Source organism: Physeter macrocephalus, chromosome 21 (assembly GCF_002837175.3).
Source record: "Physeter macrocephalus isolate SW-GA chromosome 21, ASM283717v5, whole genome shotgun sequence".
NCBI lineage: Eukaryota > Metazoa > Chordata > Mammalia > Artiodactyla > Physeteridae > Physeter > Physeter macrocephalus.
Genome location: NC_041234.1, coordinates 115,216,683 through 115,231,437, shown reverse-complemented (window position 1 = coordinate 115,231,437; position 14,755 = coordinate 115,216,683).

Below are 14,755 nucleotides of genomic sequence, written 5' to 3'. Positions count from 1 at the left end.
AGTAATTGGAAAAGGTACAATGTGTCCATGTGTTGGGAAACTCAAAATAATCAGAGGTCAATTCTCCCCCAATTAATCTATAGATTCAACACCACCATCGTCCCCCCAAAAATCCAGAAGTTTTATAGAAATTGACAAGTTCCTTCTAAAATTTTGTTAGAATGAAATTCAGGTAAAATAACCTAGAATTCTTGAAAAAGAAGAGTTGGAGGACTTATACAGCTTGAAGACTTACTATCAAACTGCAGTAACCAAGACAATGTGTTAGTGATGTGCAGAGAGACAGGAAAAAAAAAAATCACTGAATCAGAATAGTGGTTACAAAACTAGAACCAGCCATGTACATGCAAATATTTTAATATAGTTGCCAAGCGTAATCAACGGAGAAAGGGAAGCCTTTTCAGTAAGTAGTGCTGGATCCTCTGGGTATCTGTATAGCAAAAGAAAAAAAAAAAACTCAAACCCTACCTCACACCATATACACAAACTGATTCAAAATGGACTACAGACCACAGTCAGGGTGTTAACAATGGAGAGGGTGTGCACAGCCAGAGCATAAGCTCTGGTGGATATTTTTTTCCTTAAGTAATATCCTGAGGTATTCTAGGAGTCATCTTGGGTTCTTGACTTTCTTAACCTCCACTCTAACCTTTCATATTAAGTCAACAGACAGTAATGCCAAAAATCTGTTGGAATAGAGAAGGGACATTTTTATATCAACATCACTGACTCCTTGATCAGAAATTTACATGGCTTCCTTAGACTTCTTCTTGGGGCTATTAATAGGTGTACTTCCATGACACTGGTTGTTTATGCTCAGGATGTCCACCAATCTGACTAAAATATTTTGAATTATTTGGCCTACCATTTTTCTAACCTAAGAAAATATAAAACAAAGTGTCTGTGGAAAATCCCTCATAAAGATAAGATGTGATATTATGTAGATATTTACATACCAACCCAATAACAATGATCTTTTTTTATAGTAAGATTTTAAACAACATTCTGGCTTTCTACTAAAGATTCCCTTAGAGACTGCCAGATTCTCAAAGGAACAAAAATAGAAATAAAAGCATATGTAAATCTTCATGGACATTTTTCCACTCCCTGGGGAAAGAATAAATGTTATAACAATAAAAAAGTTGCTTTAGCTTCATATTCAATAATAAAAATAACAACAACCACAACAACACCTTTAAAGACAGAAATTAAGTTCTATCAATCTCACCTGGAAAAAGGAGAATGCCATTGAAATCTACAGTAAGTACACTGTGCTCTCCATGTGGGAGTTTGAAATTATTTCCTGACTCTCAGATAAGAATTTCTCTAATGATTTAATTTGTATGTTTTGGAGTAGCCTGCACACTGACCTGGGCTTTAGAAGTTATTATAATTTTTTTAAAGGAAACAGTGTTCAAGTAGTTATAGAACTAAACTAGTGATACAAGGAGTCTCTGCACCAAAATTTATAACTTATGTCTCATATTCATAATAGTGGGACAGGATCATCTTTAAATACTGTATTAATTGCTGATTCTATGCTTTTGCATTTCTCTGAATTATTTTTAGGAACCAGCATTTTCTTTTTGCCTTCAAAGTCACCTAAGACACCAGGATTTTTATTTTGTGTTTGATCCTAGTGTGAAGGAACTAAGAAAGTGAAAGACTTTTTTTAGCTAAAACAAAAATAGTACTTTGAGGGCCATTTTCTCCTTAGTAGATTTATTATAGTTTATTATATATCTGATACCCAACACAAAGAGAACTGAGAATTGAATGGAAAGATTTCTTTTCTCATTTTATTCTTCACTGGGAGTTGAGTCCGTTTCTAACATTGTCTCACGTAATTCACACAAACAAGAACTTTGAGTGGCAGTACTGTGGTGTTTCATATGCTCTGACAGTAGACATATTAGCAGCATCTCTTCCATTCCTGTCTTGGTCACAAGAAGTTATTGGTTGCACTACACCACACCTCAGATTAGAGATGGGTTTCACTGGCAGCACTGTCAATATTTTAGGTTTTATACACATACTCATTTCAGTGAAAAGCAAGTAAATAAAGTCAACCAGCTATTTAGCAAGTAATCAACAACACACTGAAGCTTGACTGAACTTGCTACATTTCAACTGTTTTTATGCACATTATGTAGACAAAGACAATTTCAGGTGAAATAATACTAGATCTATAGTAGTAAGACTGAGATTTACTGGAACTTCAACCACAAAATCCGGAAATAACGGGTGAGTTTGCAAATGGAAGGATAAGGAGATCCAACACTGATTAGACTAAATCCCAGTTCAAGGGACCATTGTGATATGAAGAGGCTTTAAGTACAGACATCTCTTACTTTATGCCAGTAATCTATTCTTAAAAATAATTTGGCCTGAAAACGCTAACCAGGAACTATTTTCCATCATTTCAAATGGAAAATAATACAATGTATTTCATATCAACCCCAAGCTCCTAACCAAATTCCTTCAAAGTGATTAAAAATGGTAAAACATAAATATGTGTTATCATGTGCTGTGTGAAATGCTTAAAACCTGACTTGCTGATTACAAAACAATTAAAACGGTTTTAAATAGCTGCTGTATATACTGTTACATGGTCTCTCTTTGCACAAAGAACTTTCATGACTCACATCCCCTTTGTTGACACTTGGTGGAGTGTTAAAGATTTTGACATGTGACTCTGACATTCTACAAATTATGTCTGGAATGCAATTCAAAAGATGTTAAAAATATTGTACAGGGCTCCCCTGGTGGCACAGTGGTTGAGAGTCCGCCTGCCGATGCAGGGGACACGGGTTCGTGCCCCGGTCCGGGAAGATCCCACATGCCGCGGAGTGGCTAGGCCCGTGAGCCATGGCCTCTGAGCCTGCGCGTCCGGAGCCTGTGCTCCGCAACGGGAGAGTTTTCCTATAAAAGTAGTGGCCGGGGGGCGGAATTGAGAAATATATACCGTCCGTGCAGTTTGGGTATTAAAAGCCAAACAGTATTCTATGGAAAAACCTTAACAGGAAGACATTCTGTGGGGGATGCCTATAGAATAAAAACTAGTCCAATAGGTCCTTATACACAAGAGAAAGAGGAAGCTAGAAAAGAAAAATGTCAGCTAATATCAAGATAAAAATAGAAATGAATGACTTAAGCAACAAAGAAGGTTGGTTAAAATTGTGAAGAAGAACACAATGTAAGAAAATTTTTCTGACTTACAGCATACATATATATATGTATATATAAATATGCATATATATGTACATACGTATACACACAAAGATATCCTCTTTAACTCCCTTGTGCTGTTACACTCCCCCTGTGCCTGCTTTACACATGCCAAACCTTGGAACAAGCCAACTATTTACCCTCTCTATTTATAATGCATTATACTGAGCATTATGAGAAAAATGCAATTATAGTGAATAGTTCTTGATTTTGTTTGGTTTAGGTTCAGCTTCAGGTGACCCAGACAACAACAAGGTGGCTTAAGCAAGTTTATCTTTGTCTCATATAAATGCAATCTAGAGGTAGTCATTCCTAATCTAAACCCACGAATTCAACTTCGTGATTCAAGATGGCTACTTAAGCTGTAGCCATTACGTCTGCACTTCAGCCAGCAGGAAGAAGGTCGGGCAAATAGGTTGTGCCTTCTCCATTTAAGGACATGCCCAGAAAGTTGCTCATCACATTTCTACTTACACCCTATTGGCAGAGACTTAGTAATATGTCCAAACCTAAGTTAAAAGTAGTCTAAAATGTAGTATTTATTCTGGATATCTACATGGCCAAATAAAAATCAGGGTTTCTACTACTAAAGAAAGTGAAAAGAGAACATTCAGAGACAACTAGTATTTTCTCTGATACCACTACAAATTCACGGTCTACCTTAGAGGTCAGTAAACGACAGCCCAGGGGACAAATTCAACCTGTATGTGAAATTTTATTCCCACAGCCATACCCATTCTTCCGGTATCGTACATGACTTTGTTTGGGCTACAATGGCCGAGTTGAATAGTTGTGGCAGAGACCATATGGGCCTGCCAAGGGTAAAGTATTTACCATCTGGCCCTGTACAGAAAAAAAAATTTTTCTGACTCCTGATGACAAAAAGTCAACAGCTTTCTCAGTCCCTGCTACCTCTCATTTGTCTCTACATCCTATTTGTGGACTTTTCATCCATTTCTTAAACAATGATATTCCCAAGGCATTGACCTTTGTTTTAATCTTGCTCTATACAATTTACTGGGACAACCTCATTTGCCAAATAAGGAAGACACCTTTGCTTGGAGCTGATGGTACTGTTCTCATGGAAGGCAAGTAGAAGTAGAAATACACCACTTTCTATTTTAATTTTGTATTCTCTATTGAGGTAAGTGTTGCTTGTTCTGAAAAAATAATTAAAGATGGTTAAAAAGATTGTAAGATGGTACAGAGTTCTTCTTAAGGCATCTCTTGGCTTAATCAAATCATATCTCAAGGGACTGAAAGAACATATACATGAATTTGCCTAATTATTGTAGGCGATATTTGAATAATCAAGGAAAATGAGACTTTGAAAGGTTCTAGACTTATGATATTCTAATTTTCCAGAAGAAAAATGTACTTTCTACCAAATTTATCCCAGCAATATTGACACCATTTGTTATAAAGATTCTGGAATGATTTATTAAATAGATGGTATGAGAGTACCAAAGTATTAGAAGTGAATAAAACATCTAAATTTGAGCATTAGATTTAATATTTTACTCTGATGTTAAGCACTGTCTAATTAACATTATATAATATTCAATACCATCAATAAAATAAAAAATTAATCATTTATTCAGAAGATACATGTAAGTATATTTTCCTTCTTAGTAGGCTTTTGAAATGTGCCTATCATGCTACTGATTTAACATAAGTTTTTTTAGTACTGACAACTTTAAATCCTTTTTGATATAAAGTTATTTAACTGTACACTACAGTGTCAAGCAACAATTTTGTTTTCTTCAATGAAAATTGAGGAAATAAATTTTATAAGAAAGTTATAACCCAAAGATGCAAAGTCATGTGAGTAAACAAAATATGGTTAAAATGAAAAAGATAATGAGAATATGTAAAAATAAAGCACTCTTTTGTGGATAATTTCTAATTGATTATTTCCTGTCATTCAGTTTTGCTCGGATCTGATGCATGAATTCTCAAAATACAAGTCTTAGCAACTGTATTTAGTTTTGAAACATTGGCAGCTCTCAGTAGCATAGCATATATCATTGGTGTTTGTTTGGGAGGCAAGTAGAATTGACTGTATCAAACATACCAAAAATAGTGCAACTAGAAAGTTATGGCGGTGATGACCTTGATCAAAATGGAACTTTTAGTAAAAACAAAGCTTTTTCCCTGAGGACCCAGGTTCCTTGAAACTTCAGTTTTATTGATCTGGTTGCAACTGGTTATAGTTAATAACACTATACTCTGAGAGTACATGACTCATGAACAAACTGAGAATTAAATGAATAGCTTCAGACATTAAGTCCCATTCATTTTGTGTAATTGCAGAACTGCAACTTGGCTTTACTGGTCTTTAGATGGTAATACCTTCCTTTTTTTTTTTTTTTTTTTTAAATCAACAACACGGTGACTCCCACTGAAATAAATGCACCTAAGGGGTCCACATTGAAGCTAAGTATGCACTTGATGTGTTTACTGCTACTGAAGTATAGGTATTAGACATAGTGAGAACTATTTATATCGCTTCCTGTGGGCCAGGCACTGCCTCAGACTTTATCTGTATAATCCCATTGATTCCTCATAAGTTTATAATGTAGGTCATACTGGAACTATAATTTTTCTCATTTTACAGATGAGAAAATATAGAGGCTCACAGCTCTCACAGGTAGTGATAGAACCTAGGTTCAAACCTATATTTATCATCTGATCTCAAGACTCTTACTATGCTATAAAATCACACAATGATAGATACAGGAAAGAATGTGCTGAGTTCCAAAGATAACATTACAAATAGAAACCTATGTTACTTCAATGATGAGTTTTGCTAAAAGACAAGCAGGGTGTACTTTTTAAACTTCCAAAAATGTCCAATTCCCTATATGTCATGACCTTGCCTATTCTTATAGTTTTATCTCCTGCCACATTCCCATTCATACTATTTGCTTTAAACAGTTCAAAGACTGTATTTCCTCCAAAACATAAAGTTCATTCATGTCTCCATGTCTTTCCACATGGTGTCCCTTTTGCCTAGGATATTCTTTCCAAGGTTTCCCCATAAGGTAAATTTCTATTCATCTTTCAGGATGCGGTCTACATGCCCAAACCTCCAGCAACTAGCAGAGTTCAGAAGGTTACAAATGGATGTGACCTCTTTCCTTCCCACTCGTGGAGATATTTTGTACCTTCAAATATCTTTGCTTCCTCACCTTGTACACTATACTCCATCTTCCCCTACTTACTCAAGAACTTACTTGCCACAGTTTTTCCTTCGCTCTTCACACCAATGTTTCTTCTCCACTGGAGCATTCCCATCAGCATGGGAAAGTTCAATTATTTCTCCTATAATAACTTAAAAAGTCTTTTGACCTAACTTCACTCACCAGTCATTGCTTCATTTCTCTGCACCCTTTTATGACAAACCTCATGAAAAGTTGTCTAGACTTGCTATTCTTCTATTCTCACCTGCTAAGACACCGGTATCCCTTGCTTAGTCCACTCAAGGACAACCAGTCACCTTGTGTTCCTCTAACGTTCCAGAATATTCTCAACACAGAGCCTTTGCACTTGTTCCTTCTAACTAGAGTGTTCTCCCCCAGGTATAAGCTTCCTCACTTCCTTTCGGACTCTGCTCAAATTTCACCTTCCTGGTGAGGCATGGACTCAGTGCAATTAAAAACAAAAACAGGACTCCCCCAGCCCCAAGCATTCTATAACTTCCTTTTACCCTGCTTAAATTTTCTCTCTAGTAATTACCATTTTATTCACTATATGTTTACTTGTTTATTTGGTCATATCCCACCACTAGGATTCAAGTTATTTGAAAGCAAGGACTTGTTTTGTCTACTGCTATGTCTCCGGTGTGTAAAGTCATCCATGGCACATAGTAGACCCTTAATACCTGTTGAATTAAATAATTTATTGACTAATTGAATGATGGCTTTTTAATGTTTATCAAATGCAAATTAAATTTTATGCAATTTTATTCCTTGAAGTAATTAAGTTATTCCTCTTTTCTCCCATAGTTCTCTCATAATTAACAATAAACATTTGCATTGAATAGACAGAAAAAGACAGAAATATGAGTCTTGAAATAGTGGGCCCTTTGCTTGACTATCATCTTTAACACAAAACTTTCCTCTCAGTTAATTCAAATGTAAAAAAAAAAAAATCAGTAACTAATATTTTTGAAGCACTTACTTTGACCCAAGTATTGAATTAGTTTGCCTACATGATATCAAGACATAAAACAGCCCTACTATTTGTCCTATTTTACAGATGAAAAAGCTGAGGTTCAAGGTGGGTATAGTAACTTGCCCAAGGTTACAAAGATGAGGAATGCAGAGCTAGAACTTGAACACACTTCTCTTGGAGTCTAGAGACTGAACTCACAAGCACTGAGGCAAGTGGTTGATTAGCAACTCAAACTTTACCACTGTCTTCTAAATAATAAAATGATATCAATGTGATTTATAAATATAGGGGTGTAAGTGGAATCTACTTATGTTATAAAATACTGTTATGATTAAAAAAGAAAACTTGATAAAACTACTCTTAAAAATATGAGATCTTTAGGGCTTCCCTGGTGGCGCAGTGGTTGCGCGTCCGCCTGCCAATGCAGGGGAACCGGGTTCGCGCCCCGGTCTGGGAGGATCCCACATGCCGCGGAGCGGCTGGGCCCGTGAGCCATGGCCTCTGAGCCTGCACGTCCGGAGCCTGTGCTCTGCAACGGGAGAGGCCACAACAGAGGGAGGCCCGCATACCACCAAAAAAAAAAAAAAAAAAAAAAAAAAAAGAAAGAAAAAAGAAAGAAATTTTTTTAAAAAAAGGTATTAGCTCTGTAGGTGCTAACATTAAAAGTATATATATATGAGATCTTTGAGATTTGGAGGAGTTAAAGTTGTCTTATTACCATTTCACTTTTAAGTAGTGACATCACATTTTCATAGCACTTTAGAGCTTAAGTTATTCTTGGCACTTATTTTCTTCTCATAAAAATCCTGTGATACACATAGGAAAGCCCCACTTTGCAGCTGGGAAAATGGGAGCTCAATGAGCTCGATGAATCACTACAAATCCAGTGATTTTTGTCATTTATTTCAAATTCAAGCATCATAAATCCAGAATAAAGTAGGAGAATCATTCAATATAATGCTGGAACCTCTAGGCTGCATATAGGGTGACAGGGTATCGAAAGCACATATTATATTGTGATAATAAATGCGTACGTAATAAATTTGTTTTTAATTTAATTTGCCTTGATCCAATAACTTTATCATTTATTAGAAGTATTTGGTGAAAAATGGAAAAACAGATACAAAAAGGTAATATAGTGTGGAAGGATTTAACATCTCTCATATGCAATAGCAGAAATGGAAAGCAAAGCTGGCATCTGTCAGACTCACTGATTTCATTCTAATGGTAACTAAAAATGAAGAAATTAAATACTTTCACTTGTTACTCTTCTATCTAAAGGTTAAGCATTTCCTCATGATTTCTATATAATCAAAAATAATATTTCATTGAGAAATTTATATCTAAATCACATGTATCCATAGTTTGAGTTCCATCTCAAGAAAGTTCTTGGACATAGAGAACAGACTTGTGGTTGCCAAGTGGGAGGGGAGAGGGGAAGAGAAGGATTGGGAGTTTAGAGTAGTAGATGCACACTAGTATATATACAATGGATAAGCAACAAGGTCTTACTGTATAACACAGGGAACTATACTCAATATCTTGTGATAAACCAGCATGGAGAAGAATACGAAAAAGTATATATATATAAGTATATATATATAAACTGTGTCACTTTGCTGTACAGCGGAAATTAACATAACATTGTAAATCAACTATATGCCAATAAATTTTTAATTTACAATAAAGAAAAAAAAGAAAGCTCTTGGAAGTTAGATCCAAATCTATGTTGACTCTTGCCTAATTGCAAGCAGTAAGGAACTTTTTGAAATCTTGGCATTTTCTATGAAGTACTTTTGTTTTACATTTTAAGCTATCTGTAATCATTCTTCACAGATTACTATTAACTAACTATGGTCAGAAGCACACTGTGCCAGCATCTATACCTTCTATTATTTTGAAGTGCTGTAAAAATTCCTGAGAACAGTAAGCATCATTTCTAACCCAATTTTAGTGAGATCATATACACTAATAAAAAGGTCAACCAGATCATTTGAGTAGATGATGTACAAATGAGAGTGTAGTTGACATTTTGTGGTACTATAGATATATCTATCATTTTGCATACTTCAATATTTTTTTAATTCAGAGCAATTTGGAGAGAAGGAACAAAGGTAATTCATAACCTTGGAAACAACTGAGGTAGCTGGCCAAAAGCTTAAGAATTAACACTTCAAGAGGTGAAATAGTGATTTGGGCCCCTTCAACACTTAGCATTAGCTGAAAAGCATGTATGATAACAACTTGAACTGCCATTCATTCATACATCTACTCACTCATTCATGTATTTCATGAGCATTACCCACACACAAGGCACTTTGATGTGTGGCCAAATAATATGCTGTAAATAAAATGTACTTTAAAACATACAGTTAATACAATCAGAAATTCAAGTATATCTCCTGCAAGATTACTTAAATATCAATACACGAAGTAAACAGGGTTACATCATTCCATTCCATGAGGGAAGAGGTGAAAAGGAAAGCTATGAAGAGAGGCAGCCAGTTATTTTGGGAAGGATACTGTGGAAGGATATGGCAAGTGAAATTAGTCCAACCCTTGGTTCAAATGCTAACTCAGTTGCCTTCACCTGAAAAGACATTTGTCCCATCTATCAAAATAAGGCTGTTATGAAGAAAAATGGAAAAAAGTTAGAATGAAAGTACTCTGTAAACCATAAGTCACTATATAAATCTCTATTAATAAGTGATGCTTTTGATAGTGCATTAAAAATAGGATATGTTAGTATCTTGATATCAGAAGCAAGACTATTAAAAAGGGATAATGAAACATGATCCATTAAAGTGGGATCAAGAAAGAAGACATCTGCATCCAGTATCTAATATCCTGGGTGCTGTGGAGCCAATGTTATTGCTTATGTTTTTCTACTAGGTTCACATTCTCTATATTCTTATTATATAGATAATAATATTATTTTGTGATGTTTAGTGAATAAATATATGCAAGTAATATAAAAATGTAGCATGAAAAATAAATCCAATTTGTTTAATTAATGATAAAGTTACATTTCAACAATGATTTATATCAATGGCTCAGTTTTGATTTCAAGAGGCAGCAAAATGTCATGGTTAAGTACAAACTCAAGTCAGAGTGCCTGGGTTCAAATCTCACCTTCACTACTTAATTTCTCTCTCTGCCTTGATTTTCTCATCTGTATTTAACAGATTAAAATAGTCCCTACCCTACTGGGTTATTATAAAGATTAAGTGAGTTAGTGTTTGCAAACTGCTTAGGATAGCTCCAAATAATACTATTATGGAATTTTTTGCTATTATGTTTATTATTTTCCAAAATGTTAAATTTGATTTATATCTGTGATGATAGATGATATATGTATTCTTATTTAATATTATCAAAGAGAAAATATTCTACCTGCCAAGAGTAATAATTACTTTGAGTTACTGTATTAGTTGACATATGCAGAAAGCCACTGGTACAAACTAGCTGTAAAAAAATATTTCTATAGCTCCAAGTACAGGCCAGGAGAAAATGGTGGCATCGCCAAGGTCTTTGGTGCTTAGACAGAGTAGTCAGACTGACTTGTGGTATACATATCACTGATTACTCTCTGTATGCACTTGCGCAAGGTATTCTCTGGTGCCAACACCTGCAGTTTAATGAGTGGCCATCTGCTTCTATTCTAAAGTACTCAGTCAGCTTTGAGAAAGTGAATTAGTTGCCCCTTGGCAGATTTTGAAAATGTTTGCAGTGTGTGTGCCCCTTTAGTAGACAGTATTTATAAAAGCCTAATATAAGATTATACCACACCTATAAACCCAACATATGTCTCTTTATTGTAATGTCCTGAATAAAACTGAGGATTTGATATATACTATAATTAAAAATAAAATGCTGTGGCTGTCTCTAAAATATAACTAGTAGGCAGAATAACTAAACTCATACCTCCTTAATTTCCAAAGTTGTCTGAGAATTCACATATACTCTGACAGGTAACTTTTAAAAAATTTATTTATTTTATTTTTGGCTGCATTGGGTCTTCGTTGCTGCATGCGGGCTTTCTTTAGTTGCAGCGAGCGGGGGCTGCTCTTTGTTGCGGTACGCTGGCTTCTAACTGCGGTGGCTTCTCTTGTTGAGGAGCCCGGGCTCTAGGCATGAGGGATTCAGTAGTTGAGGCTCACGGGCTCTAGAGCGCAGGCTCAGTAGTTGTGACGCACAGGCTTAGCTGCTCCACGGCGTGTGTGAGGGCTTTCTTTAGTTGCAGCGAGCGGGGGCTGCTCTTTGTTGCGGTACGCTGGCTTCTAACTGCGGTGGCTTCTCTTGTTGAGGAGCCCGGGCTCTAGGCATGAGGGATTCAGTAGTTGAGGCTCACGGGCTCTAGAGCGCAGGCTCAGTAGTTGTGACGCACAGGCTTAGCTGCTCCACGGCGTGTGGGATGTTCCCGGACCAGCGCTCGAACCTGTGTCACCTGCCTTGGTAGGCGGATTCTTAACCACTGCGCCACCAGGGAAGCCCTGATAGAGAATGGTGCTACTTAAAATGAACTAAGGAGAACTCCAAAATCAGGAACTAAGGAAATATCTTAACCCTCTACTACAGAGAGTAAGTGTTCTCAAAGCAAACAGGAGACTCAGGTCAGCCTAGAGTAGAAAAAAAGTTGCTCCTGTGATGAAAGTACAATGACACCAAGGAAGCCACTTCTTTTGTGTGTGCAGGTCATCCAAGCCTCTATTTAAACAGAATTTCTGCAACTGTAAGAAACTAAATTTTATAAACCAAATTTTCTAAGCATAGTATTTCAGTTTATATTGAAAAACAGAATTTTCCGACAAACCAGGACTTTACTTTGAGATGGCCTGCAAATTATTCAATCAAAATACAGACTATATTATTTTTTGGTGAGCAGATTCTTTATCTGAAGGATGGCAATAAAAAAGGTATCCTGACCAATGGCTATAAGCTGTAAAACCCTGGTATATCAATAAAAAGGAGACATGAAAGTCCAGAACAGACACCATTTGAATGGGTCTTCGATGGGACCCAAGAAAGCTTGTCTATCCTTTTGCCAAGTTCCAAAAAATTTATTTAGGTATCCTAAGATCATAGATGAGGCTCTAACCATAAACTTGTTTCTCCATAAACTTTCTTTCCCTGCTTCTGGTCCAGGAAGTATTTTATAACAATGGTGATGTTTGCAGTGATATCATGCATTATGTGTTGACTACAAAATAATTTCCCTCGACTTTTATATAAAGATGGCAGTCAAGTAAGTCCCCAATTCTCAAATAAAATATTTATAAAATCACATAAAGATATCTAAAGCTATATTAGAAATGCAAATGAAGAATATTAATTCAGGTCCTGACAGAGCCCAGAAAAAAATTCCACAAATAAAAGAGGCATGGGGGACTCATACGTAATACAGGACAACAGATAAGAAGACAGGAAGAGATTCCCAGTTACATTCCATTAAGTACACATCCACTGACTAAGGAAATTTGTGCAAATAAAGTAGGCTACTCCCTGGTCTATGATATCAGAACTGCTTTCTGAAGAAGCATATGGCTTTTTTTCTTTTAGCCTCCATCATGACCATTAACATATCCCCATTTTTTATGTTTTTGGAATGCCATGAAATAGACAGCAAAACATACAGGATATATCTTATAGCATTCTCAAGTTAAAAGTTTCTTCTGCAAATGTGCTGACATGACAAATCCTGGAAAAAAGGCAATCTGTGTTGTAGTTTATCTTTCATGGCTTTCTTTGAGGGAAAAATTATGGACTATTTCAAAGTATTCAGATATTAATATTCCTTTGTGGAATCAGATAGCTGGGCCCTAGAAGTTAATATCCCTTTGTAGAATCAGATAACCAGGCAAGAGGGAAATAAGATACCTCCTCCTCAGTCTAGCAGTACCATGCTATTAAAGTATACCAGACTTCAGAAATAATGGTAAGCAGCTAAGTATCTCAAGCAAAACTCCAATGTAATATCAAAGAGAAAGGATGCTAGGAGCATCCAAGTAAAACCTAAGGGTAATCAAAGAGAGACAATCTCTATTGTTTAATGGAAACCCAGAGATGTGAATGAAACTCATTATTTCAAAATTAATGAAAGAGAAACAACAATAATGAGCCTTTGAAAAGACTTCATGGTCAAGGGATAAGGAAAACACACCTATGCTAGAGAAATACTTTGTCTAATTAACAAGAAAATTTTAGAGATCACCTGCTTTCTATAATCACTTTAAATCAAGAAGAAAGGAACTTAGATAAGCAAGTGATAAAATGAAATAAACGCACAAGAGACTAAGGTGGAAAAGTCACTTCAATGTGCAGAGTATTAAAGAAAAATGGATATGATATCAGAAGAGTACAAGCAAGCCAAATAAAAGTGCTGGAATAAAAATTTGCATCCAAAAACAGAAAGAACAAAAATGACTCTATAGATTGTCAAATCAGTGATGTAACATTCAAATTCGAGAACGTAACATTATTAAGCAAGTATTTTGCTTACAAAAACATGTTGATAAGAGTTTAAAGTAGTATAGCATTTTGGAAGGAAACATGGCTATGTCTATTCAGGTCTTCTGCCCCTTTTTGATTGTGCTTGCTTTCTGATGTTGAGCTGTATGAGTTGCTTATACATCTTGCATATTAACTCCTTGTTGGTCATATCACTTGTAAATATTTTCTCCTATTCCATAGGCTGTCTTTTGTTGATGGTTTCCTTTGTTGTGCAAAATCTTGTAAGTTTAATTAGGTCCCATTTGTTTATCCTTGCTTTTACTTCCATTGCCTTGGGAGACTGACTTAGGAAAACACTGGTAAAATTTATGTAAGAGAGTGTTTTGCCTAAATTCTCTTCTAGGAGTTTTACGGTGTCATGCCTTAAAATGACTTGAAGACTTAAATATGAGTTTATTTCTGTGTATGGCATGAGGGAGTGTTCTAATTTCATCGATTTACATGTGGCTCTTCAGCTTTCCCAACACCACTTGCTGAAGTTGGTGTATTTTCTCCATTGGACATTCTTGTTTCCTTTGTCAAAACTTAATTGACCACGGGTGTGTGCATTTATTTCTAAGCTCTCTGTTCTGTTCCATTGATCCATATGTCTGTTTTTGTGCCGGTGTAACACCGTTTTGACTACTGCTCTGATCTTTATTATTTCTTTTCCTCTACTAACTTTAGGCTTTGTCCTTTTTCTAGTTCCCTTAAGTATAAGGTCCTTTCAAAACACTCCCATTTACCATTGCAAGAAAAAGAATAAAATACCTAGGAATAAACCTACCCTAGGAGACAAAAGACCTGTATGCAGAAAACTATAAGACACTGATGAAAGAAATTAAAGATGATACAAACAGAC